Below are 24,427 nucleotides of genomic sequence, written 5' to 3'. Positions count from 1 at the left end.
GTAAGTAAAATTTATGTAAAATACTACCAGGAGGCCCCTGGGTTAGAAGAAGCAGATATAGATTTTGGGTATATCTGTGAAGTGGTATAAGTTGAAAATTTATATCATATTGTTAAGTATTGAGTGTATTTTACGTTTCTCAGTGTCTCTTATACCTTCCTTGTAATTCTGGTAAGAGTATATTTCAGAAATTTATAAATCTCCAAGTTTCAGTTATGTAAAGTGATTCTAATTTATTTCGGTGTAATTTCTTTCTGAATAAAAAGGTCTTACCTAGAACCATTCAAAAGAATAATAATTAAAGGAGCCTTAAAAGTGACTTCCCATGTGACTCAGTGGTAAAGAATCCACCTGCCAATGGCAAAGAATCCACTTGCCAAACAGGAGATGCAAGTTTGATCCCTGGGTTGGGAAGACCCCCTGGAGGAGGAAATGGCATCCCACTCCAATATTCTTAGCTGGATAATCCCATGAACAGAGGAGCCTGGTGGGCTACAGTCCACAAGGTCACAGAGAGTCAGGCAGGACTGAGCACATGTATATGCAAGGGTACCTAATATCAAAAGTCCTTTTAAAAATAATTTTTTTGTGCTTGAATCTCAAAGTTTTAAAATCTGTTTTTCTTGTTTTAAAAATGAGCTGATTAAAAGAATCATACAGAAACATACAGAGAAAAAAAATTTTAAATCTCCTGAAATGCCATTACTAAGAGCTCACTAAAGTGTTAACAGTAACTGATATTCTTTCAGACAGCTCTCTGTGTATATGAACATACAATTTCCCCATAACTAGGATCATACAATACATGAGTTTTTAAATTTATATTACATATGTGGACCTGTGTTTATGTACAGTAATTAGTTCTTGATAGATAATAATCATACTAGAGCAATCTAACAGTAACTCTTTCTCCAAAAAGAGAGCTGTTCTCTTCAGGCAAAATTAGAGATCTACTTCATTGTTTCAAACTTAAAGACATCTTGGTGTTTCATAATTGATTTTAATTTTGCGACCAACAAGGCAATTACAGCAAGAGTCATGTAATTACAATTACCCATCTATGAAGCTAACTAGTGGGCTGAAATAAAGAAAATGATTCAAAACATTTGAGGTGTGCATTTCACTTATGTTAGGGGAGCATTGTGAAGACAACCTATGTGCATATCTCGAAACTCCCTTACTGTAGCACAAAGGATTTCTTAACATCTTAAGGTGATTGTGCTGTGGGTGTGATTGTACTGAATAGCTAATGTGATTGACGTGTCTTGACAAAGTACCCTGCATTTCTAGGATTTTCATAATGATCACCAGTCTTCTTCAGGTAGAGAGGGCTAGGGTTGATTGTTCCCAGCAGGCAGGCACTGGCTCAGCAGCTTGCAGACCTGTTCTGCCACCATCTTGCAAGGATACACCTGCATTGGTCTACCTGTTGTTTTATAACGAGCTTTTATTTCTTCATAGTATATTCCCTGCCCATAAATGTAAAACCTTACCATTGGTTTTAATGACCCCATAGTCCCAAAGAAAGGCAATGCCAAAGAATGCTCAAACTACCGCACAATTGCACTCATTTCACATGCTAGTAAAGTAATGCTTAAAATTCTTCAAGCCAGACTTCAGCAATACGTGAACCGTGAACTTCCAGATGTTCAAGCTGGTTTTAGAAAAGGCAGAGGAACCAGAGATCAAATTGCCAACATCCACTGGATCATCGAAAAAGCAAGAGAGTTCCAGAAAAACATCTATTTCTGCTTTATTGACTATGCCAAAGCCTTTGACTGTGTGGATCACAACAAACTGTGGAAAATTCTTCAAGAGATGGGAATACCAGACCACCTGACCTGCCTCTTGAGAAACCTGTATGCAGGTCAGGAAGCAACAGTTAGAACTGGACATGGAACAACAGACTGGTTCCAAATAGGAAAAGGAGTATGTCAAGGCTGTATATTGTCACCCTGCTTATTTAACTTGTATGCAGAGTACATCATGAGAAACGCTGGACTGGAAGAAACACAAGCTGGAATCAAGATTGCCGGGAGAAATATCAATAACCTCAGATATGCAGATGACACCACCCTTATGGTAGAAAGTGAAGAGGAACTAAAAAGCCTCTTGATGAAAGTGAAAGAGGAGAGTGAAAAAGTTGGCTTAAAGCTAAACATTCAGAAATTAAGATCATAGCATCTGGTCCCATCACTTCATGGCAGATAGATGGGGAAACAGTGGAAACAGTGGCTGTTTTTCTGGGCTCCAAAATCACTGCAGATGGTGATTGCAGCCATGAAATTAAAAGACACTTACTCCTTGGAAGGAAAGTTATGACCAGCCTAGACAGCATATTAAAAAGCAGAGACATTACTTTGCCAACAAAGGTCCGTCTAGTCAAGGCTATGGTTTTTCCAGTGGTCATGTATGGATGTGAGAGTTGGACTGTGAAGAAAGCTGAGTGCTGAAGAATTGATGCTTTTGAATTGTGGTGTTGGAGAAGACTCTTGAGAGTCCCTTGGACTGCAAGGAGTCCTGGGTGTTCATCGGACTGATGTTGAAGCTGAAACTCCAATGTTTTGGCCACCTGATGCGAAGAGCTGACTCATTTGAAAAGACCCTGATGCTGGGAAAGATTGAGGGCAGGAGGAGAAGGGGACGACAGAGGATGAGATGGTTGGATGGCATCACCGACTCTATGGACATGGGTTTGGGTAGACCATGGGAGTTGGTGATGGACAGGGAGGCCTGGCGTGCTTCGGTTCATTGAGTCGCAAAGAGTCGGACATGACTGAGCGACTGAACTGAACTGAAGTACACATTTGAATATAGGTATCATAATCTGTTTAACTAGCCTCCTCTGATGAACATTGGGTTGTATCTAAGTCTTGCAAAAAATAAAGGTATAATAAATTTCCTTTTGTACTCATCTTTGAGTACTTAATGCCCTGATCAGGTTAGCACAAATAATTACAAGGGGGAATTGTTAGGTTGTGTGATATGTATGTCTAGCTTTCGATACAAATTGCCAGTATATCCACCCCAAAAAAGGGGTACTAATTTACAAACTCAATGACAATTCATGAGCGTTAGTAGGAAATTATATCTCCGTATTGTTTTTTAAATTTCTTTCATTACAAGTGTCTATTAAAATGCAGTTGGACTCTCTAAGGCCTGAAAAAAGTTTTTTCATGCCACCAATATTTGCCTGCAGAGTAACCCATAGAATAGTTACTTCTGCCAGGTTGTCCCATTTTTTCAACATTATTCTGTCCAAAAAAAAAGTTTAGAGAGTATCTGGTACGGCTGTATGTCAATGATTGAGTACTTCATTACTAGAATTAACAAAACAGTGTTGTTTTTATTTCACAGTCTTTTTTAGATTTTCAAGTGTATGCCTCTTGCTCCCATTTTAATTCTTCTCCCCCTATAACCTCTCTTGTGTGGACCTTGTCCCCTTATTTTTTCTCTCCTTCCCACGATTGTCAGTTTCCTAAATGTTTGCAGCACTAGAAAGTGAAAGTATTGAAATCTTTTGTCAATTCATACATTGTCTGCTTTAGCAAAAGAGGCCTGGCAAGAGATTTTATTTCCACTTTTGTCCCCATTAGCAGTACTCCATTGTCCTTCTTTGAATTCTGTCTTAATTTCTTGTTCCCATTAAGTTTTAGTACAGGACCTACTCCTTGACCTTTTGCTACTCAGAAGTGCTTTTCTTCAAGCAAGGAGGCACTTAGAACTTTCTTGGTATTCGTTGTCTCCAGTTTCGCAAGAGATGTGTAGTTTCTTTACGCTTTTAACTCTGTCCTCCCTGTCCTTTTCCTTACCCTCTCTCATTTCCTCTTCAAATGAAAATGTTTTATTGACCAAAGGATATGATTTTCTAAGGGGATCTGTTGCTTTTCAAAAGTAATAGCAACTGCAAAATTAATCTACATCTATCTTAAGGAAGTGGGAGGAATTTCGAAGTATTCAGGTGGAATTCCTAAACGTTTGCTGTGTTCTCCTGCTCTAATTTGTTGCTGTCTGCCATAACTATTCCTGAGGCATTGTGCAAACAGATGGCACAGATGCAGCTGGAAGTTCATGGGTCACTGGCTTCCAGAGGAGTGTGGCTCTTTGGGCGGTCCAGCACACCAGTATTGCTAATCTACTTTTCCAGATTACCTCCACAGAACCTTGAAGGATAAAGGATTTCCATGAATGTGGGAAAGACTTTGAACTTTCTTTTAATTTATGTATGGTGACAGAAACGACTTTTATAGGCTAAAGTTAGGAAGTATGGATGTAACCTAATTTGCCTTTGGTATGAAAAAATAGAAAGTGCACTGAATTTGAAGTTAAACCAACCCGAGATTGAGTTCTGGTTGTATTGCTTTACTTGTCATATGTCCCTGTCTCTCAGGGAACGTAGAGTTAAATGGGAAACAGACAAGAAAAAATTTTCCTGGGGGCGGGGCAGGGGGGTGCGGAATCTGTTTTAACAAGAAACTTGCCCATGGTTGCATGTGCAAAGAGCTATTGAAGTGTCCAGTAGAGACAGAAAAGCCTTTCCAGAGGACTTAGCACATGAACTGAGACTTGAGTTTATGAAGCTGGGTGGGAATGGAGAATATTAATACCTCTCCAACTACTTACAGGGTTTCATGAAAAGTAAAGAAATAATGTTTATAAATAAGTGCTTGTAAACTTTATAGCCCCCAAAAGATTATTATTGTTATTAATTTTTCTTAATGTTAAAATAATTTGAGTGAGATCTTCTAAGGGAAGCCAAAATAAGAGAATTTCTCTTCACTTTAAAAATCTGACAGTCATTTTGGTTTCTTTATTTAACTAGGAAATGTTGGTAGTTGATTTCAGAACACTCACTTGTAAGATTTGCCTCAATGGCTGTTGAGATAAGTAGGCCTACACTAAATATTTTTATAATAGCTTCTTTGAAGTCCTAAGACTCAGGGTTGATTCTAGATAGTTCAGGAGTGTCATCTATGTAGAAGAAAAAGATTTACACACCCACTAAGATGACTAAGATAAAAGAGACAGGCATAAATATTGGTAAGGATGTGGAGCAATCGGAACCTTCATTGACTGCTGGTAGGATTGTAATGTGGTGCAACCACTTTAGAAAACAGTTTGATAGTTCCTCAAAAAGTTAAACATCACCTTATGATCCAAAATTCACTTCTAAATATATGCCCTAGAGGAATTAGAGCTTATGTCCATGTCAAAACTTACACACAAAAGTCCATAGCAGTATTATTTATAATAGCTAAAAAGGGGAAACAGCCATCAAAGATGAGAGGCTAAGCAAAATGTACTGTGTCTGTACAATGGAATATTCTTTGGTCATGACAAGTAATTAATTACTGATACATGCTTCAGTGTGGATGAACCTTCAAAGCATTATGCTAAGTGAAAGAAGCCAGTCACAAAAGAACATATATGTTTGCATTTGTGTGAAATATCCAGAATAAGCAAATCAATGAAGACAGAAAGTAGATTAGTGGTTGCCAGGGGCTAGAAGGAGGAGAGAATGGCAATGGTAGAGGGTGACTGCTAATGGATATGGGTTTTTGAGGGGCTGATAAGTATCCTCTAAAATTAGATAGTGATGCTGGAAGGAGAAGGAAGGAAAAAGGAAACCACCCTACAGAGATACGGATCTGAGGTTATTTTTCCAGCCTCATTTCCCAAGATCCAGAAGTAGTTGATGGATGGGATATTACTTGTGTAATTCTTCATACAAACCCAGGAAATCAGTTAAAACACTTATCTTTAAATTCTGATTGTGAAACACCAAAAACATATGTGAAATTTACTTGCACACAAACACAAAAAATAGAAGAGTTAGGGTTGCTACATTTTGAGAGGCTGAGTAAATTTTTCAGACATTATTGAGACAAATGAAGCCTATTTCAATAGAAAGTGCTGCTGTGCCACCCACTCCCCCATTCCCCCGTCCTTCCACCGGTTGTGAGCAGAAAGCCATTTTCATCAGAAGATCTGGCAGATGAAGGAGTTGCTGCCTAGTTGCCTTTTGGATTTTTCTGGGTGAAAGATCCTAAGGGAGCCTGGGGACTGCATGTTGATCCAGCCGCTCACGTCATGTATCTATTTAAACATTTAATTTGGGGAGAAAGCCAGAGGAATGAACTTAATATAACTCTGTGTTGTTTTTCTTTCCAGGAAGGAGAGCAGTTTGTGAAGAAAATTGGTGGTATTTTTGCCTTCAAGGTGAAAGATGGCCCTAGGGGTGAAGAAGCCACCTGGGTGGTGGACATGATGACCAGAAGGACCTGTGCTCCCTAACTCAGGTCAGTGCAGTGATGACTTCATTGATTAAGCACTGACAAGTTCACAGAGGAAAATGGGGGCCTGCCTTGGTGTCCCCAAAAGACTGGCTTTCGAGTTATAAAACCTTGTCAAAGAACTGGGGAATCTTTGGGACTACGACTAGGTCCCAGCTGCTTCTTCCCAAAGATTGAGAGGCTCCATCACTGTGGCTAGCCTTATGCTTTGGAATTACACAAACTTGGATTTAGAGTCCTGGTCCTGCCACTCACAGATTTTGGCCTTAAAAATTATTTCACTTCTCTGAGCTTTGTTTTTTACATTTGTAAATGGAAGTAATAAACGGTACCTATTTCATAGGATTCATCTGCAGATTAAGAGAAATAATGATCTCCTAATTAACCTGTGAAGTCCATGGTTCAGTGTATGGCTACATGTCCTCAGAAGACCTAACTGTACCCACTGTCTCCACTTCATCTCATCCCAGGCTTTCTTGAACCTACTCCAGTCAGCTTTTGTCAGCTCATCATTATCCCATAACGGTTCTTGTCAAGGTCACAAGTTTTCACTGTGCTGCTAGCTTCAGTGGTTAATTCCCAGCCCTTATAATACTACTCTTCTAGGCTTTCTTCCTCCTATGGGCTGTTCCTTCTTGGCCTCTCTTCCCGTTTTTTTTTCTTATCTCTAAGTATGTAAATATTGGTGTGCTCTAAGGCTCAGTTCTGTCTATATTCACTCCTTGGGGCTCTCATCTAATTTCATGCTTTTCAAACCAAGTCTACACTGATGATGCCCAGGTATCTTCAGTGTGAACTCAAACACTGAACTCCAGGTATATATTCAGCTGCTTAACTAATGAGTTTACCTGTATACTTAATAGGTTTCTCAAAGCTAATATGTCTGGATCCAAACTGTTGATCTTCCTTCCACTCCCCTTTAATTGTGTTCTCCTTCCACTGTCTTCTCCATCTTGGTAAATTGCTCTTCTGTCTTACCAGTTCCTCAGTCTAAAATCCTTGAGGTCATGCTTGGCTCTTCTTCTTTTTGTTTTTTGAAACTGAAGTATAGTTGACTTACAATGTTGTGCCAATCTCTGCTATATAGCAAAGTGACTCATTGTACACATATATACCTTCTTTAAAAGTTCTTTTCCATTACAGTTTATCCCAGAGACTGGATATAGTTCTCTGTGCTATACAATAGGACCTTGTTGTTTATCTATTCTAAATGTAATAGTTTGCATCTATGTTGACTCTTCTTTTTCTCACCCTCCGCAGTCTCATCCACCAGCAAATCCTTTCCTCTACTGCCACCTTGGTTCTCCATCATTTTTGCCTGATCTCCACTTCTAACCTTGCCCCCTGTAGGTTCTTCTTCACGCACACCCGCTGGAGTGATCATTTTAAAACTCAGATTCTCACCCTTCTCGGCTCAAAACCATTCAGTGACTTTCAACTCAGAATACAAGTTAGAGTTCTTACTCTCACATCACATAATTGGCCCTAGTCGTCTTTCTTACTACCTCTTCCTCGCTTGGCTCCAGTCACACTGGCCGCCTTGCTATTGCTTGAACACGGGGTGTTCCCAGTTCAGGAGCTTTCTACTGCCTGGGATTGTCATCCCTCAGATATCCTCATGGCTGGTCCTTTTATTTCCTTTGGATTTTTGCCCAACTGTCACCTTCTCAGTGAGACTTTCCCTGGCCACACTTTTAAATCACACCTCATTACCATTCCCTATTGTCCTTTTCTGACATATTTTTTTTTAGCACTTACCTCCATCTGATATACCATATCTTATTTATTTGCTTATTGTCTACCCCCACTAGAGTTGTAAACTGCATGAACGCAGAACATTTGCCTCTTAGGTTCACTGCTGTATTCACAGTACCCAGAATAATACCTGATACCAGGTAGGCCTTCAATAAAATAGATAATAAAAATGAGCAGCAGATGAATGAGTGATGCTTAGTAAGCATTCAGTAAATGGTAGCTATATTGTATGCTATGTTTCTGTCCTTGGAGAGAGCCTGTTACAGTTAAGAGATGTGAGGGATAAGAAGTAGCTTTTTACAGGGCTATACTATGAACTTTGAAAGTGATTTGATATATAATCTATCCATTAAAACTTTTTGAGTAGAAAAGAAAAGTCAGAACTGCATTTTAGAGGATGAAGTTGCTGCATTAGACCTGATGAATTAGAAAGGAAGAAATCAGAGGCAGAGAGAGCAATTAGGAGGATGGATGATACCACCATCTAAGTTAAGCAAAAAGGATAGCCCAAGTGTTGGCAGTAAGAAAAAAGGATGTTGTTACATGGCAGTTGCCCAGGAGTGTTTGGAGTGAAATTGTTGCTACCTGGAAGCTGCAAAGTAGGAGGTCTGTCAAAGATGGTAGAATTCATTGGTGGTGGTGGTTTAGACCCCGTGAACCATATCCCACCAGGCTCCTCTGTACATGGGATCTCCCAGGCAAGAATTCTGGAGTGGGTTGCCATTTCCTTCTCCAGGGGATGTTCCTGACCCAGGGATCGAACCCAGGTCTCCTGCATCGCAGGTAGTCTCCTGCATTTCAGGCCGATTCTTTACCGACTGAGCCACCAGGGAAGCTCAGAGTTCATTGCCACAACATAATTGAAGAAGGTCCCGGAGGAGAGGATGACATCATGAACACATGTGGAAGGAAGGTTAGCCTTAGCAAGGAGGGAGGGATACTTCTTTCTTTGAGAGGGCAGATAAATACTCAGGGGCATTTTGAGGTACGGAGGAGGTTGACAAAGTTCTTAGAATAGAGTTCAGAGCTTGGAGAAAATATTAAGAGCAGTGTTCCATGCACTGTTGAATAAGGAACTAACTAGAGATAATGAAGGAAAAGCTGAGCAGCAGTGAGGGCATCTGGTGTGGGCAGCATTTTCTTTCTCAGAATGAGTGGGCAGAAAAATAATTACACTTGCATTCTATGAGCTTCCATCTAACGTAATGTAGGAAGGAAAACTAATGTTTCATCTAGATTCTAGCTTCAAGAAATAACAAGAACTTTTGGGAAATAATGCCGAGTTCTTAAATGACTGACTTTTAATGGTTACTGCAGGATTATAAATTGATATGCCTAGACAGACGTAGTTTTTAGAGAAAATTTTTCTTATTTTATTATTAGTATTTGTTTGTTTTGAAAGGTTATATGCTTATGGAAACATACTAAAAATTTCAGAAAAACCATGTTCGCTGTATATGGACTCTAGCAGTGAGCTCTCCCCACATTAGGTGCCCCAACCCAAACCTGCAGGAATTTTACTCTGAATTTCTGCTGAAACTGATACTTGTTGGCAGCCGGGAGTGGTGTTGAAATATGGACTTACCAGTAAAAGCTGCCACGGGAAATTGCCAGCTCTTTTTACATCATCCAACAAATGACCATTTGTTAGAGATCAGCTATGTTAAAGCGTTAATAACCTGTCCTAGTTTGAACCGACATCTGAAAGAGAATTGTTAATTCTTTTGACATGTACATACTGTTGAGAGGTTTACTTTCTGCAAACATAGTAAGATTGGCTTAAATGTATTTCACTTGCCTATATTCTAAGAGCTTGGTAATGATACAGATGGTTGTATCAAGGACTTTTAGATTTTGTACATTTTCCATACTCCTTTCTTGCTGCCTGGGTGCTTCTCTATCAGTTCTGCCCCTCCCTCCTCTCCTTTGAAACAACTCACATAGCATGTCTCCAGGAAGCCAACACTGATTAATTTAATATGACATATTATTCTTTCATTCCTGTAGTCTGCCCCCTCAGCACCCACCTGAGTTCTCAACCCTGCCCCTTTGTGGGGAACATGATATAGAGAGCCTCAGAGTCTCCCATCCCCAGTGTACAGGAGAAAGAGCATAGTCTTTGGAGATACCCAAACCTGGGTTCACACCTTGGCTTTGTCATTCATTAGATATAAACTTTGCCTGAGTCCAATTGTCTCACCTAGAAAATGGTGAGAATATTGTCTGTCTGTGGAGCAGTTGTGGGGATTAAATGAGATAAGGTATGTAAAGACCCTAGCATGGTAAGTGCTCAGTAAGTCATTACGTCCTTCCCAACCTATAAATTAAACGTTAATTTTGCTTAAATGCATTGGAATTGTCTGTGATTCTTTAAAAGGACATAGGGAGCCGAGGAAGCATCTGGGATGCATCAGATGCTGATGAATTGGTGAAGGCCCAGCGAAAACTGAGCTGTTGAATGTTTGTATTTTTCCTGTAACAAGAGGAGCCATATAACTTAGGAGCTGGGAGTGTAGGCTTTGGCAGCAGGAATCTGCTTCCCTACCTAGCTCAGCCACTTACTAGCTGTGTGACCTTGAGCAAGCTGTTTGACCTCTCTTACCCTTATAGGGTTCTTATTAAGATCAAATGAGTCCAAGTATGTGAAGTTCTCAGCATAGTAAGAGCTCAGTAAGTGCTGATATAATAGCAGCAGCAGCAGCAGCAGCATTTTATTTCCTAAAGTCACTAGGAGTTCTTTCTTGGAATATTAAAATCTAATCCAACTGTAAATCAAGTCCAGCTATCTCAATTTGCTAGCTTTTCTTTTTTTTTTTCTCCCTGCTCTTTGATGTTATATATCTACAAGGGAACTGGTTTTTCCAGACTGGAAATACTTGAATTTTTAAGACTTCAGACCTTTTTTTCAAGTAATGAGAGAAAATTTAGATAGACGCAGAGATGGAACGGCCATTGAGACACAGTCTTTTTAGGGGTTATTTCTGCATCCTAAGACGTAAAAGAAAAATGTTTAGTTTTGAATCTTGTTTTAGTTACTTAATAAAAGGACATGCTATGCTTTAATAGTTTGCCCCCATCCCAGTCTGTTTGTACTGCTGTTTGAACATACCACACTTGGGTGACTCAAAAAAACAGGAATTTATTTGTCATAGTTCTAGTGACTGCAAGTCCAAGATCAAGGCATCAGCATGGTCACCTTTTTTGAGTATCCTCTGCCTGGTTCATAGCCAGTGCTTTCTTGCTGTGGGCCCACATTGTGGAAGGGCTCAGGGTCTCTCTGGAGCCTCTTTATAAGGCATAAATCCCATTCATAAAGGCTCTACCCTTATGACACCCGAAGGCCTCCCTGCTGATACGATCGCACTGTTGTTCAGTCGCTAAGTTGTGTCTGGCTCTTTGTTACCCCATCGACTGCAGCATGCCAGGCCTCCCTGTCTCCTGGAGTTTGCCCAAGTTCATGTCCATTGAATCCATGATGCTATCTAACCATCTCATCTTCTGCCGCTCTCTTCTACTTTTGCTTTCAATCTTTCCCAGCATCAGAGTCTTTTCCAGTAAGTCGGCTCTTTGCATCTCGTAGCCAAAAGTATTGTAGCTTCAGATTCAGCTTGAGTCCTTCCTGTGAATATTCAGAGTTGATTTCCTTCAAGATTGACTGGTTCCTTCAAGATTGACTGGTTTGATCTCCTTGCTGTCCAAGGGACTCTCATAATTTGAAAGCATCCATTCTTGGCTCTCAGCCTTCTTTATGGTTCAACACTCACATCTGTACATGACTACTGGAAAGACCATAGCTTTGACTATACGGACCTTTGTTGGCAAAGTGATATGTTTTAATATGCTGTCTAGGTTTGTCATAGTTTTCCTTCCGTGAAGCAAGTGTCTTCTAATTTCAGGACTGCAGTCACCATCCACAGTGATTTTGGAGCCCAAGAAGAAAAAATTTGTCACAGCTTCCACTTTTTCCCATTCTATTTGCCATAAAGAGATGGGACTGGATACCATGAACTTCGTTTTTTGAATGTTGAGTTTTAAGCCAGCTTTTTCACTTTCCTCTTTCACCCTCATCAGGTGACTCTTAGTTCCTCTTTACTTTCTGCCATTAGAGTGGTATCATCTGCATATCTGAGGTTGTTGCTATTTCTCCCAACAATTTTAATTTCAGTTTGTGATTCATCCAGTCCAGTATTTTGCATGAAGTACTCTGCATATAAGTTAAATAAACAGGGTGACAATATATAGCCTTGTTGTATTCCTTTCCCAATTTTGATGCAGTCAGTTGTTACAGATAAAGTTCTAACTGTTATTTTTGGTCCACATACAGGTTTCTCAGGAGACAGGTAAGATGGTCTGGTATTCCCATCTCTTTAAGAAATTTCCACTGTTTGTTGTGATCCACAGTCAAAGGCTTTCACATAGTCAATGAAACAGAAGTAGATGTTTTTTTGTGAAATTCCCTTGCTGTCTCTATTATCCAATAAATGTTGGCAATTTGGTCTCTGGTTCTTCTGCCTTTTCTAAACTCAGCTTATACATCTGGAAGTTCTCGATTCAAATACTGGTGAAGCTTACCTTGAAGGATCTTGAGCGTAACCTTCTAGCATGGGAAGTTAGTGCAATTGTCCAGTAGTTTGAACATTCTTTAGCACTGCCCTTCTTTGGAATTGGGATATAAACTAATCCTTTCCAGTCCTTTGGCCACTGCTGGGTTTTCCAAATTTGCTGACATCTTGAGTACAGCACTTTAGCATCATCCTTCAGGATTTGAAATACCTCAGCTGGAATTCCATCCTCCACTAGATTTGTTGGTAATAGTGCTTCTTAAGGCCCACTTGACTTCACACTCCAGGACGTCAGGCTCTAGGTGAGTGACCACACCATTGTGGTTATATGCATCATTAAGACCTTTTTTGTATAGTTCTTCTGTGTGTTCTTGCCACCTCTTCTTAATTTCTTTTGCATCTGTTGTGTCCTTACTGTTTCTGTCCTTTATCATGCCCATCCTTGCATGACATGTTCCTTTGATATCTCCAATTTTCTTGAAGAGAGCCCTAGTCTTAGCCATTCTATGGTTTTCCTTTATTTCTTTGCATTGTTTATTGAAGAAGGCCTTCTTATCTCTTCTTACTTTTCTCTGGATCTCTCCACTCACTTGGTTATATCTTTCCCTTCCTCCTTTGCCTTTTGCTTCTCTTCTTTCCTCAGCTATTTGTAAAGCCTCCTCAGACAACCACTTTACTTTCTTGCATTTCTTTTACTTAGGGATGGTTTGGGTCACCACCTCCTGTACAATGTTATGAACCTCTTTCCATAGTTCTTCAGACACTTTGTCTCCCAGATCTAATCCCTTGGATCTTTTTAGCACCTCCACTGTATGACCATAAGGGATTTGATTTAGGTCATACCTGAGTGGCTTAGTGGTTTTTCCCACTTTCTTTAGTTTAAGCCTGAATTTTGCTGTAAGGAGCTGATGATCTCAGCCACAGTCATCTCCAGGTCTTCTTTTTGCTGACTATATAGAGCTTCTCCATCTTTAGCTGCAAAGAATGCAATCAGTCTGATTTTGGTTAGGGCATAGGCTTGGGTTACTGTGATGTTGAGTGGCTTTCCTTGGAAACAGACCGAGGTCATTCTGCTGTTTTTGAGATTGCACCCGTGTATTGCATCTCAGACTCTTTTGTTGGTTATGAGGGCCACTCCATTTCTTCTAAGGGATCCTTGCCCACAGTGAAAGAAAAGAAAGAAAGAAAGTGTTAGTTTTGTCGGCTCTTTGTGACCCCATGGACTGTAGCCTGCCAGGCTTCTCTGTCCATGGAATTCTCCAGGCAGGAAAACTGGAGTGGGTTGCCATTTCCTTCTCCAGGGGATCTTCCTGACCCGGGGATCAAACCCAGGTCTCTTGCATTGCAGGCAGTTTCTTTACCATCTGAGCTGCCAGGAGTAGATATAATGGTCATCTAAATTAAATTGGCATAAAAATGTACTCCAGTCCATTTTAGTTCACTGATTCCTAAGACGTCAATGTTTGCTCTTTCCATCTCCTGTTTGACTACTTCCAATTTACCTTGATTCATGGACCTAACATTCCAGGTGCCTGTGCAGTATTTTTCTTTACAGCATCGGATTTTACTTTTACCACTAGACATATCCACAACTGAGCATCTTTTCCACTTTGGCCTAGCTGCTTCATTCTTTCTGGAGCTGTTAGTAATTGCCCTCCACTCTTGAACAGTAGCATATTGGACACCTATCCTCAGGGGGGCTCATCTTCCGATGTAATATCTTTTTGCCTTTTTTTATCGTTCATGGGGTTCTCCTGGCAAGAACACTGGAGTGGTTTGCCATTCCCTCCTCCAGTGGACCATGTTTTAGCAGATCTATGACCCGTTTGTCTTGGGTGGCCCTGCACGGCATGGCTCATAACTTCATTGAGTTATGCAAGCACCTCCACCTCAACAAGGCAGTGATCCATGAAGGGGACTATCACAGTAGGTATTAGGATTTCAAAATAAGAGTTTTGGGGTATACAAGCATTCAGACCATATATAGCAAGTCCGATCTTTTTTTTTTTAATTAAGGCACAGATTAACTATTGTGCCATGATTTGATATTATTACAATTATTAGTAGTAATACTATTAGAGTACTATTTTTATATAGATTACCCAAAGAACTGACTGCTGGAAATTCTGATTTCTTGGTGAAATTTTCCTTTTGCATTTGAAACTTCTCTTTTGTCCAAGGAAGAAATGGCTGGTTTAGCAATGAGGTTAGAGTCTTTGTGGTATGGCCTTTTTTTCTTTGATTATACTATTAAAATTGATATTTTTAAAACTTTGTTTTTATATAAGTAATATATACTCAAGTGCAAACAAAATGAAAAATTACTCTCCTATAATCCCACCCATCTATATCATGAGTTCACAAATGATGGCCTATGCGCCAGATTCATCCCACCACCTGTTTTCTTTATTTTGTTTTGTGTAAAAATTTTCTGAAGTTTAGCCCATAAGGAAGGGTATAAATCTGAGTGTTTAGCTTGATAAATGTTAACAAATGAATATATCTCCCAGCTCAAGATGCAGAATGTTGCCATCACTCTAGAAACCTCCTCACACCACCTCCCATTACTATTCACTCCCAAAAGGAACCACTATTCTGAATTCTACCACCATCGGTTGATTTTATTTATTTTAGAAATTCATATAGATGGAGCCATACAATATTTACTGTTTGAGGTGTGGCTTCTTTTGCTCATCATTGTAAGATTCATTATATTTTTGCATGTAGCATTAGTTCATCTTTACTATGTGAATGCACCAGAATTTATTTATTCAGTTCAGTTCAGTTCAGTCGCTCAGTCGTGTCTGACTCTTTGCGACCCCGTGAATCGCAGCATGCCAGGCCTCCCTGTCCATCACCATCTCCCAGAGTTCACTCAGACTCACCTCCATTGAGTCGGTGATGCCATCCAGCCATCTCATCCTCTGTCATCCCCTTCTCCTCCTGCCCCCAATCCCTCCCAGCATCAGAGTCTTTTCCAATGAGTCAACCCTTCGCATGAGGTGGCCAAAGTATTGGAGTTTCAGCGTTAGCATCATTCCTTCCAAAGAACACCCAGGGCTGATCTCCTTCAGAATGGACTGGTTGGATCTCCTTGCAGTCCAAGGGACTCTCAAGAGTCTTCTCCAACACCACAGTTCAAAAGCACCAATTCTTCGGCGCTTAGCTTTCTTCACAGTCCAACTCTCACATCCATACATGACCACAGGAAAAACCATAGCCTTGACTAGACAGACCTTTGTTGGCAAAGTAATGTCTCTGCTTTTCAATATGCTGTCTAGGTTGGTCATAACTTTCCTTCCAAGGAGTAAGCGTCTTTTAATTTCATGGCTGCAGTTGCCATCTGCAGTGATTTTGGAGCCCCCCAAAATAAAGTCTGACACTGTTTCCACTGTCTCCCCATCTATTTGCCACGAAGTGATGGGACCAGATGCCATGATCTTTGTTATTTGAATGTTGAATTTTAAGCCAGCTTTTTCACTGTCCTTCCTAGGGGAATATACAGAGGCATGAATGAATACCAGAAAGCAGAAATCACAGGGGTCACCTTAGTGCCTGTGTGCTACAGTAGCAATTATTAATATATTGGTCTCCAAGTTTGCAAGTTGGAATCTACAAGTTTATAAGCTTCTTCCTATATGTCTATCAGGGCTTCCCTGATAGCTCAGTTGGTAAAGAATCCACCTGCAATGCAGGAGACCCCAGTTCTATTCTTGGGTTGGGAAGATCCACTGGAGAAGGGATATGTTACCCACTCCAGTATTCTTGGGCTTCCCTTGTGGCTCAACTGGTAAAGAATCCTCCTGCAATGTGGGAGACATGGGTTTGATCCCTGGTTTGGGAAGATCTCCTGGAGAAGGGAAAGGCTACCCACTCCAGTATTCTGGCCTAGAGAATTCCATGGACTGCATAGTCCATGGGTTGCAAAGAGTTGGACATGACTGAGCAACTTTCACTTTCACTTTATACATATATAATTGAATATCTGTTTTTAAGTAAAACATGGGTTCATGCCTACAGTTTGTTTTGAAACTGGGTTATGTAACAATCTCTTCAAGAATTTCCCATGTCTTTAAGAATTTTTAAAGAGATGGGAATGCCAGACCACCTTACCTGTCTCCTGAGAAATCTGTATGCAGGTCAAGAAGCAATAGTTAGAACTGAGCATGGAACAACAGACTGGTTCCAAATAGTGAAAGGAGTACGTCGAGGCAGTATATTGTCACCCTGCTTATTTAACTTATATGCACAGTACCTCATGAGAAATGCTGGCCTGGATGCAGCACAAGCTGGAATCAAGATTGCTGGGAGAAGTATCAATAACCTCAAATACACAGATGACACCACCCTTATGACAAAAAGTGAAGAAGAACTAAACAGCCTCTTGATGAAAGTGAAAGAGGAGAGTGAAAAAGTTGGCTTAAAACTCAGCATTCAGAAAAATAAGATTATGGCATCCAGTCCCATCATTTCATGGAAAATAGATGGGGAAACAATGGAAACAGTGACAGACTTTATTTTCTTGGCCTGCAAAATCACTACAGATGGTGACTGCAGCCATGAAATTAAAAGACACTTACTCCTTGGAAGAAAAGCTATGACCAGCCTAGACAGCATATTAAAAAGCAAAGACATTACTTTGCTGACAAAGGTCCATCTAGTGAAAGCTATGGTTTTTCCAATAGTCATGTATGGATGTGAGAGTTGGACTATAAAGAAGGCTGAGCACTGAAGAACTGATGTTTTTGAACTGTGGTGTTGGAGAAGACTCTTGAGAGTCCCTTGGACTGCAAGGAGATCCATCCAGTCCATCCTAAAGGAAACCAGTCCTGAATATTCATTGGAAGGACTGATGCCGAAGCTGAAACTCCAGTACTTTGGCTACCTGATGCAAGGAACTCACTGGAAAAGACCTTGATGCTGGGAAAGATTGAAGTCAGGAGAATAAGGGGACAACAGAAGACAAGATGGTTGGATGGCATCACTGACTTGATGGACATGAGTTTGAGCAAGCTCCTGGAGTTGGTGATAGACAGGGAAGCCTGGCATGCTATAGTCCATGGGATTGCAAATAGTCAGACATGACTGAGCAACTGAACTGAACTGAACTATATAACAATATCATGAACTGTATAATGTGAATGTGTCTTTTCAGGTCGTGAAATGTAGATCCTTATCATTGAATGGCGACATTGTACCCCTCTATATGAATATACCATGATTATTTAATGAATTCCCTCTTCTTAAATATTGCAGTTGCTTGTGATTTATGCCATATTTTACCAGGCTGCTGTAGAGTGTATGTGAGTGCCCATGTGCCCACACTAACACTGGGTGTGATTCTGTTACAGTCAGTGACTTTTGACTAAAATGTACACATGAAACTGAACACTCCCTTTTTCTCCATCCTTCTGCACGTCTCTTCTTTAGATAAGAAGGCTGACTGCACAATCACAATGACTGACTCAGACTTACTGGCTCTGATGACTGGTAAAATGAATCCTCAGATGGTAAGTATGACGATACTTATGTTCTTGTATTAGGTGGATTTTAGCCTGTTTCACTTCATCACCTATTTCAGCCTCATCCCATAAAGTGTAAAGTGGTCAATCCCACAAAACTCAGTGTTCCCCAAATATTCACTTAATGGATGACAAATAGTTGTGGAGCTAGCCATGTGTCAGCCATTGCCCTATGTGCTGAAAATGTCCAGATGAATAAGAAATAGTTCACATGCTCTGGGCATCCACAGTTTGGTATGAGACAGGTGTGCAGAAGGATAAGTGCAACGAAATATCTGTGGTGCCCTGTCTGGCTTGTGGTTGGGGAGGGTGGACGAAGGAGAAGCCATATCTTCCTGGGCTCTCAGAGAAGGCTTCACAGAGGAAATAATGCTTGACTTTGTCCTGGGGGTGATCAGGAGTCATCGGTGCACAGGTGGAGAGTAGGAGCCATCCAAATAGGAGAAAGGACTAGTCGTCACAGAGGCAAGACATTTTACCTTTTGCATCTTTGCCTGTGCTCCTTTTTTGTCTGAGCTGTGATTTCCTTGACAAACTTCTTATCTTTTAAAATGATCTTAGGGACTTCCCTGGTGGTCCAGTGGCTAAGACTGTGCTCCCAGTTAATTAATGGGGCTTATGTTTGATCCTTGGTCAGGGAACTAGATCTCACATGCTACAACTAAGAGTTTGCATTCTGCAATTAAAGGTCCCTTATGCTGCAGGTAAGACTCAGCACAGCCAAATAAAATAAATGAATATTAATCTAACAAAACAAAATGAACTTAATTGCTATGTTTAAAGACCTCCTACCACACGGTTGGGGAGCTATAGTCGGCACCTCTTCTGGGCCACTTACTGGACTGCCAGCCTAGCACTCGTCTCATCACACCAGTCGTGATATGCCTGTCTCATCTCCCAGTAGAATGTGCATGTCTCAAGGGAACAAACCACATCTTGTTCATCTTTGTGTCTCCAGAACTTAGCATGATGCCTGGCAGTTTTAAATTTTCACAATCACTGGATTAATTTGTATTTCTCTAAAATGTATTCATGGCTTGTATAGATTTTTCAGGCCCCCAGATTGTCAAGGGTCTTCTTGTATTCTTTACTGGCACAATGTTGAGCAGACTTGATATACGTTATCCATAGATAACACAAAGGAAGCTAAGATGCTGCTTTCCATTGTAACCTTATTTTTTTTGTTGTTGCCTCAACCTTATTTGGGCTTCCCTGATAGCTCAGATGGTAAAGAATCTGCCTATTATTTGGGAGACCTGGATTCAATCCCTGGGTCAGAAAGATCCCCGGAGAAGGGAACAGCTACCCACTCCAGTATTCTTTCCTGGAGAATCCCATGGACAGAGGAGCCTGGCAGGCTATAGTCCATGAGATCGCAAAGAGTCAGACAGGACTGAAGCGACTAACACTTTCAGCCTTATTTGTTTTAGATCTTGTTCCTGTGGTGAAGTCACTCAGTGGTGTCTGACTCTTTGCGACCCCATGGACACCAGGCTCCGCTGTCCATGGGATTTTCTAGGCAAGAGTACTGGAGTGGGTTGCCATTTCCTTCTCCAGGGAATCTTCCCGACCCAGGGATAGAACCCAGGTCTCCTGCATTGTAGACAGACGCTTCACCGTCTGAGCCACCAGGGTACCCTCATAATTTGAAAGATTGGATAAAACAACTAAATCTGACTCCTACTTGTATTCCTTTTAAAAATGCTTATTCTAAGCAACTAAGCACATTTCAACTGATGCATTGACAAGTAAGAGACTTGTATCTATGATGTTTCAGTTGAATATGTACCATTGACACTGACATTTGCACCCACTGAGCTGTTTTCAAAATCTGGACAGAACAGAGGCCATCAGTCTCGGAGCTGGCACATTCCCCTTCCCACCCACCACCACTCATGCCACTGTGCACTCCATACATTTCCTTGGTAGCGTGGTCAAGCTTCACTCTCAGCTGCCCTCGTTCTCTCAGTTTATCTGTTTACCACCCATTTGGAGAGTAAAATGTCAGCTTACTTTTCCTGAACACCTGTTAGCACCCAGAGGAATTAAAGATAAAAATGGGAGACCTTTGTGTTAATGTGCTAATGGTCTTCCCTTATGCTCAGAAGAGGATTTGACTGGAAACCGTTAAATACAGTGGAAATTATAATTTATATGTTTGGCTACAGTTGAAGCAAAGCAATATGCTCTCTAGCAGAAAGCACATATGAAGAGTACCTTAGGGCCCAAATTTAAATGATTCTTTTGTTTGGAGTCTCTAAAAGGTGAAGACTCATTTTTTCTCTGTAATCATTATTAAATAAAATGTAATTTCTTCTTTTAATTAAGAAAAGGGAAATATGGTGAGTTTCTCTGGTAGGAACTACTGGTCCATATTTTTTAAAGACATATGTTAAATATATTGTGTTCTGAGACACTTGACCTTTAAGTCATCAGACAGAAGGCTATGTGCCATATAGAAAGGAAATATTTAGTTTGTCCAGACAGAGGAGGGGGGAAAAAAAGGAATTAGTCACCCTCACCAGAAGGTGTAGAGAAAGCAGAGCTCTGCACTTTCCTACTAGTGAGGCAGAAGAACTCCTCACTTCTTAATGTACTTGTTAGGAAGTGAAGACTACCAGCAACTTTTCCTCTATTTTAAGAATTGAGTAAGAAGACTGAGATCATAGCAGAGAAATCATGCTATGTTCCCAATTTTGCTATTTCTTTAAAGTTTTCCTGGGATTTTGTTACATGATAAATTTAGCAAACATCATGTGATCTAATCCCAGGCTGTTGTTAAGTGGAACAAATTGTGGCTCTGCATTGGGGACTGGTTTGAGTCTCCTTATTGAGCCAAAGATTCACACAGGCACCTCAGCAGGCTGCCTGGCCTCCCCCTGTAGGGAATACATCTCCATCATGTAGACCAAAAAAGGGAGAAAAATGGTGACATTTCATTGCATAGATGCATCTGTAATGGAATCCCAAGTTTCTGAGTGTGTTACACATGTGCTTTTCCTCCCTGCTGGCAGACCCACTGAATGTGTAATGTTTTTAAACAAAATCAGTCTAGTATGAACCCACTCTGCCTAATATTTGAGGAAGACAGGTAATGGCAGACTCAATTTCCAAGAGAACAGATTTGGGAAAGCTGTGTCTTTTGACTGCTCTGTGTAAAGCGTGACTTTTACACATTTACCCTTGTGAGGAATCTGGTGCTAACTCTATTCCCGAAAGCCAAGTTTCATATTTTGAAGAAAGTTTAAGAGACTTGGATAAATAAATCATCTTGGGGCTGGACAGTCTAGAAATATTAGCAATCTCAAAACACAAAATAATAAATTTTCTTTCTTCTTCCTCACAGGCCTTCTTTCAAGGCAGATTGAAAATCACTGGCAACATGAATCTGGCTCTGAAGTGACAAAATCTCCAGCTTCAGCCGCAGGCAAAGCTAAGCTGTAAAGAACTCCCTTTGCCTACCTTTGAAAATCAAGTTGAGATATATAGATATACATATATTTCATTGTCAGAACTTAGATTGAAACTACACATTGGGAAATAGCATGAAATTTGTTTTTCAATGGGTGTGACCAATCTTGTTTTTCCTAAGCCCTGGGTGAACAGAGCCTGATGGTTTACTACTGCTTTGCTGAATTGCATTCAACTGTGCATTGCAAAGTTAATATGGTAATTATGGTTTGGGGTGAAATTGAATTTTAGAATAAAATTAGGAATAGCAAAATCCAAAAACTATGTAAACAAAAGCTCTCATTTTGGTTATAAAGCACATTTGAGGATTATTGTGCTGAAGATTCAATTTAAGTTTTCTTTGGGAGAACTAGGGAGGAAACAGAACGCCAGTAGCTGGCCAGTGTTCAGTGTCGTGCACTTAATGACCTCAGCCGATTTCCCAGGGACAGTTCTTTAAATTCTGTATTAGGATTAAAAAAAAAAAACTTTAAAATTTTGCATTTCATGCCATCAAAGCAGTATTTTCTTCCCACATTAAAGAAATATGATCAAAGTTTGGGAGTAAATATCTATTTTTAAATGAGTTTCTTTCTTGAAAAAAATTCAGTGTATTAGAACCATAAAATGCTGTTGTGAAAAATAATTGAACAAATAAAGTTTGCTTTAAGATGCACAATTTTCAAATTATACTCTTGTATTACTTTAATTAAATTTGTAAAACTCTCTTTTCTTTGTTATAATTTTCCTTTTCCATATGTTTAGTTTACTAGCCACATTTATCTTCCTAGATTTTCTCATGCTAATGCTGTTTCTAATAATTCAGTAAGATATGGAGTAAAATAATGCTTTCAGAAGAATGTTTAATAGAAAACTGTTCTTCCTCACCTCCTTTTTTTTTTTTCTTGTGTATCTTCTTTTGATTCAGAGTTCTCTAAATGATAGAGAGTAAGAGAAACATTGGAGATTTACAATCTGTGTTATCTAGACCTCTATTTACTGCTACTTTCCCATAATCAGTCACTAGTTCTTGGTTAGGGACGTGCTGTGTTGTGGACGAAAGGGCACTTGACTAGGAGTCAGGAGTCTTGTTTCTCTTAGGCAAATAAGTAATGTCTGACAGTTTCTAACCTGTTAAAATAGGGCATTTAAGATGGTCCCTAAGGCTCCTTCTGCTCTGATAAGCCTGTGAGTCTACTCAGAGCCCAGCAGAACTGTTTGGGAGTTATTCGGGGCACACCTTTCTGCTGGAACACAGTTACTTTACCAAAGATGAGTCAGAGGCAAAGTGCTGGGTGGTTTCAGTTGTTTGTTTAGATGTTCGGCATCTCTACTAATCAAATCAGGACTGTGGATACCATAGCCCTTGGCCACTTAACTTTGCATGTTCTGCAACAAGCAGCACAGTGTCTGGGAATGGGGCAATATGCTAAATTAAGCCAGTATAAGTTGATTTCAGGTTTCCCAGGTGGCTCGGCAGTAAAGAATTCACCTGCCAGTGCCAGAGCTGCAGGAGATGCGGGTTCGATCCCTGGGCCAGGAAGATCCGCTGGAAGAGGAAATGGCAACCTACTCCAGTATTCTTGCCTGAAGAATCCCATGGACAGAGGAGCCTGGCAGGCTACAGTCCATGAGGTCGCAAAGACTCGTACATGACTAAACAATTGAACAGGAGCACAAGTTGATCTCAAGTCCCGAAAATAAATTCAGAACACAGACTTACTTCCTAATCGTGTTGGCTTTTTATTCTGTGAAGAAAAAAATAGTTCAAGAAAAAAGTTCCAACAAAATGTCTGATTTACTTGTAGTTTGGATTTGCTGCATTATTCTGCTTCCTGTTGTTCAGGATAACAGGAGATATTTGTTATAGGCTTTAAGATGAACCTGAAAAGAAAAAGAAAGAAAAGAAAGCCAAAAACTGGTTCTTGGAGTAGAGATGTATCCATATATAAGTGCAATTTATATTATTCAAAAAACTAAGATCATGGCATCCAGTCCCATCACTTCACAGCAAATAGATGGGGAAACAATGGAAATAGTGACAGACTTTACTTTCTTGGGCTCCAAAATCACTGCAGATGGTGACTGCAGCCATGAAATTAAAAGACCCTTGCTCCTTGGAAGAAAAGCTATGACAAACCTAGACAGCATATTAAAAAGCAGAGACATTACTTTGCCAACAAAGGTCTGTCTAGTCAAAGCTATGGTTTTTCCAGTATTCATGTATGGATGTGAGAATTGGACCATAAAGAAAGCTGTGTGCCAAAGAATTGATGTTTTTGAATTTTGGTGTTGGAGAAGACTCTTGAGAGTCCTTTGGATTGTAAGGAGATTCAACCATCTCCTTCAGCCCATCCTAAAGGAAACCAGTCCTGAATATTCACAGGAAGGACTGATGCTGAAGCTGAAGCTCCAATAATTTGGCCACCTGATGCAAAGAACTGATTCACTGGAAAAGACCCTGATGCTGGGAAAGATAGAGGGCAGGAGGAGAAGGGGACGACAGAGGATGAGATGGTTGGATGGCATCACCAACTTGATGGACATGAGTTTAAGCAAGCTCTGGGAGTTGGTGATGGACAGGGAGGCCTGGTGTGCTGCAGTCCATGGGGTCACAAAGAACCGGACACGACTGAGCGACTGAAAGCCTGCATGCCCTAGAGCCCATGCTCTGCAACAAGAGAAGTCACAGCAATGAGAAGCCTGTGTACTGCAACTAGAAAGTAGCCCCTGCTGGCCACCACTAGAGAAAAAGCCCAGGCAGCAGCAAAGACCCAGCACAGCCAAAAACTGAACTGAACTGATATTATAATAGAAAAGTACTCGATAAAAATGTAATAACAAT

At 40.4% G+C, this 24,427-nt stretch overlaps 1 pseudogene; it reads left to right on the top strand.

Moving 5' to 3' along the window:
- Positions 1-22,272, top strand: part of LOC133244575 (sterol carrier protein 2-like) — a 34,511-nt pseudogene extending 12,239 nt beyond the window's left edge.
- The last annotated feature ends 2,155 nt before the right edge of the window (positions 22,273-24,427 follow it).

The sequence above is a fragment of the Bos javanicus genome, chromosome 3 (genome assembly GCF_032452875.1).
Source record: "Bos javanicus breed banteng chromosome 3, ARS-OSU_banteng_1.0, whole genome shotgun sequence".
NCBI classification, from domain to species: domain Eukaryota; kingdom Metazoa; phylum Chordata; class Mammalia; order Artiodactyla; family Bovidae; genus Bos; species Bos javanicus.
The sequence above is the reverse complement of the archived record's forward strand: the minus strand, read 5'-3'. Positions and strand labels throughout refer to the sequence as shown.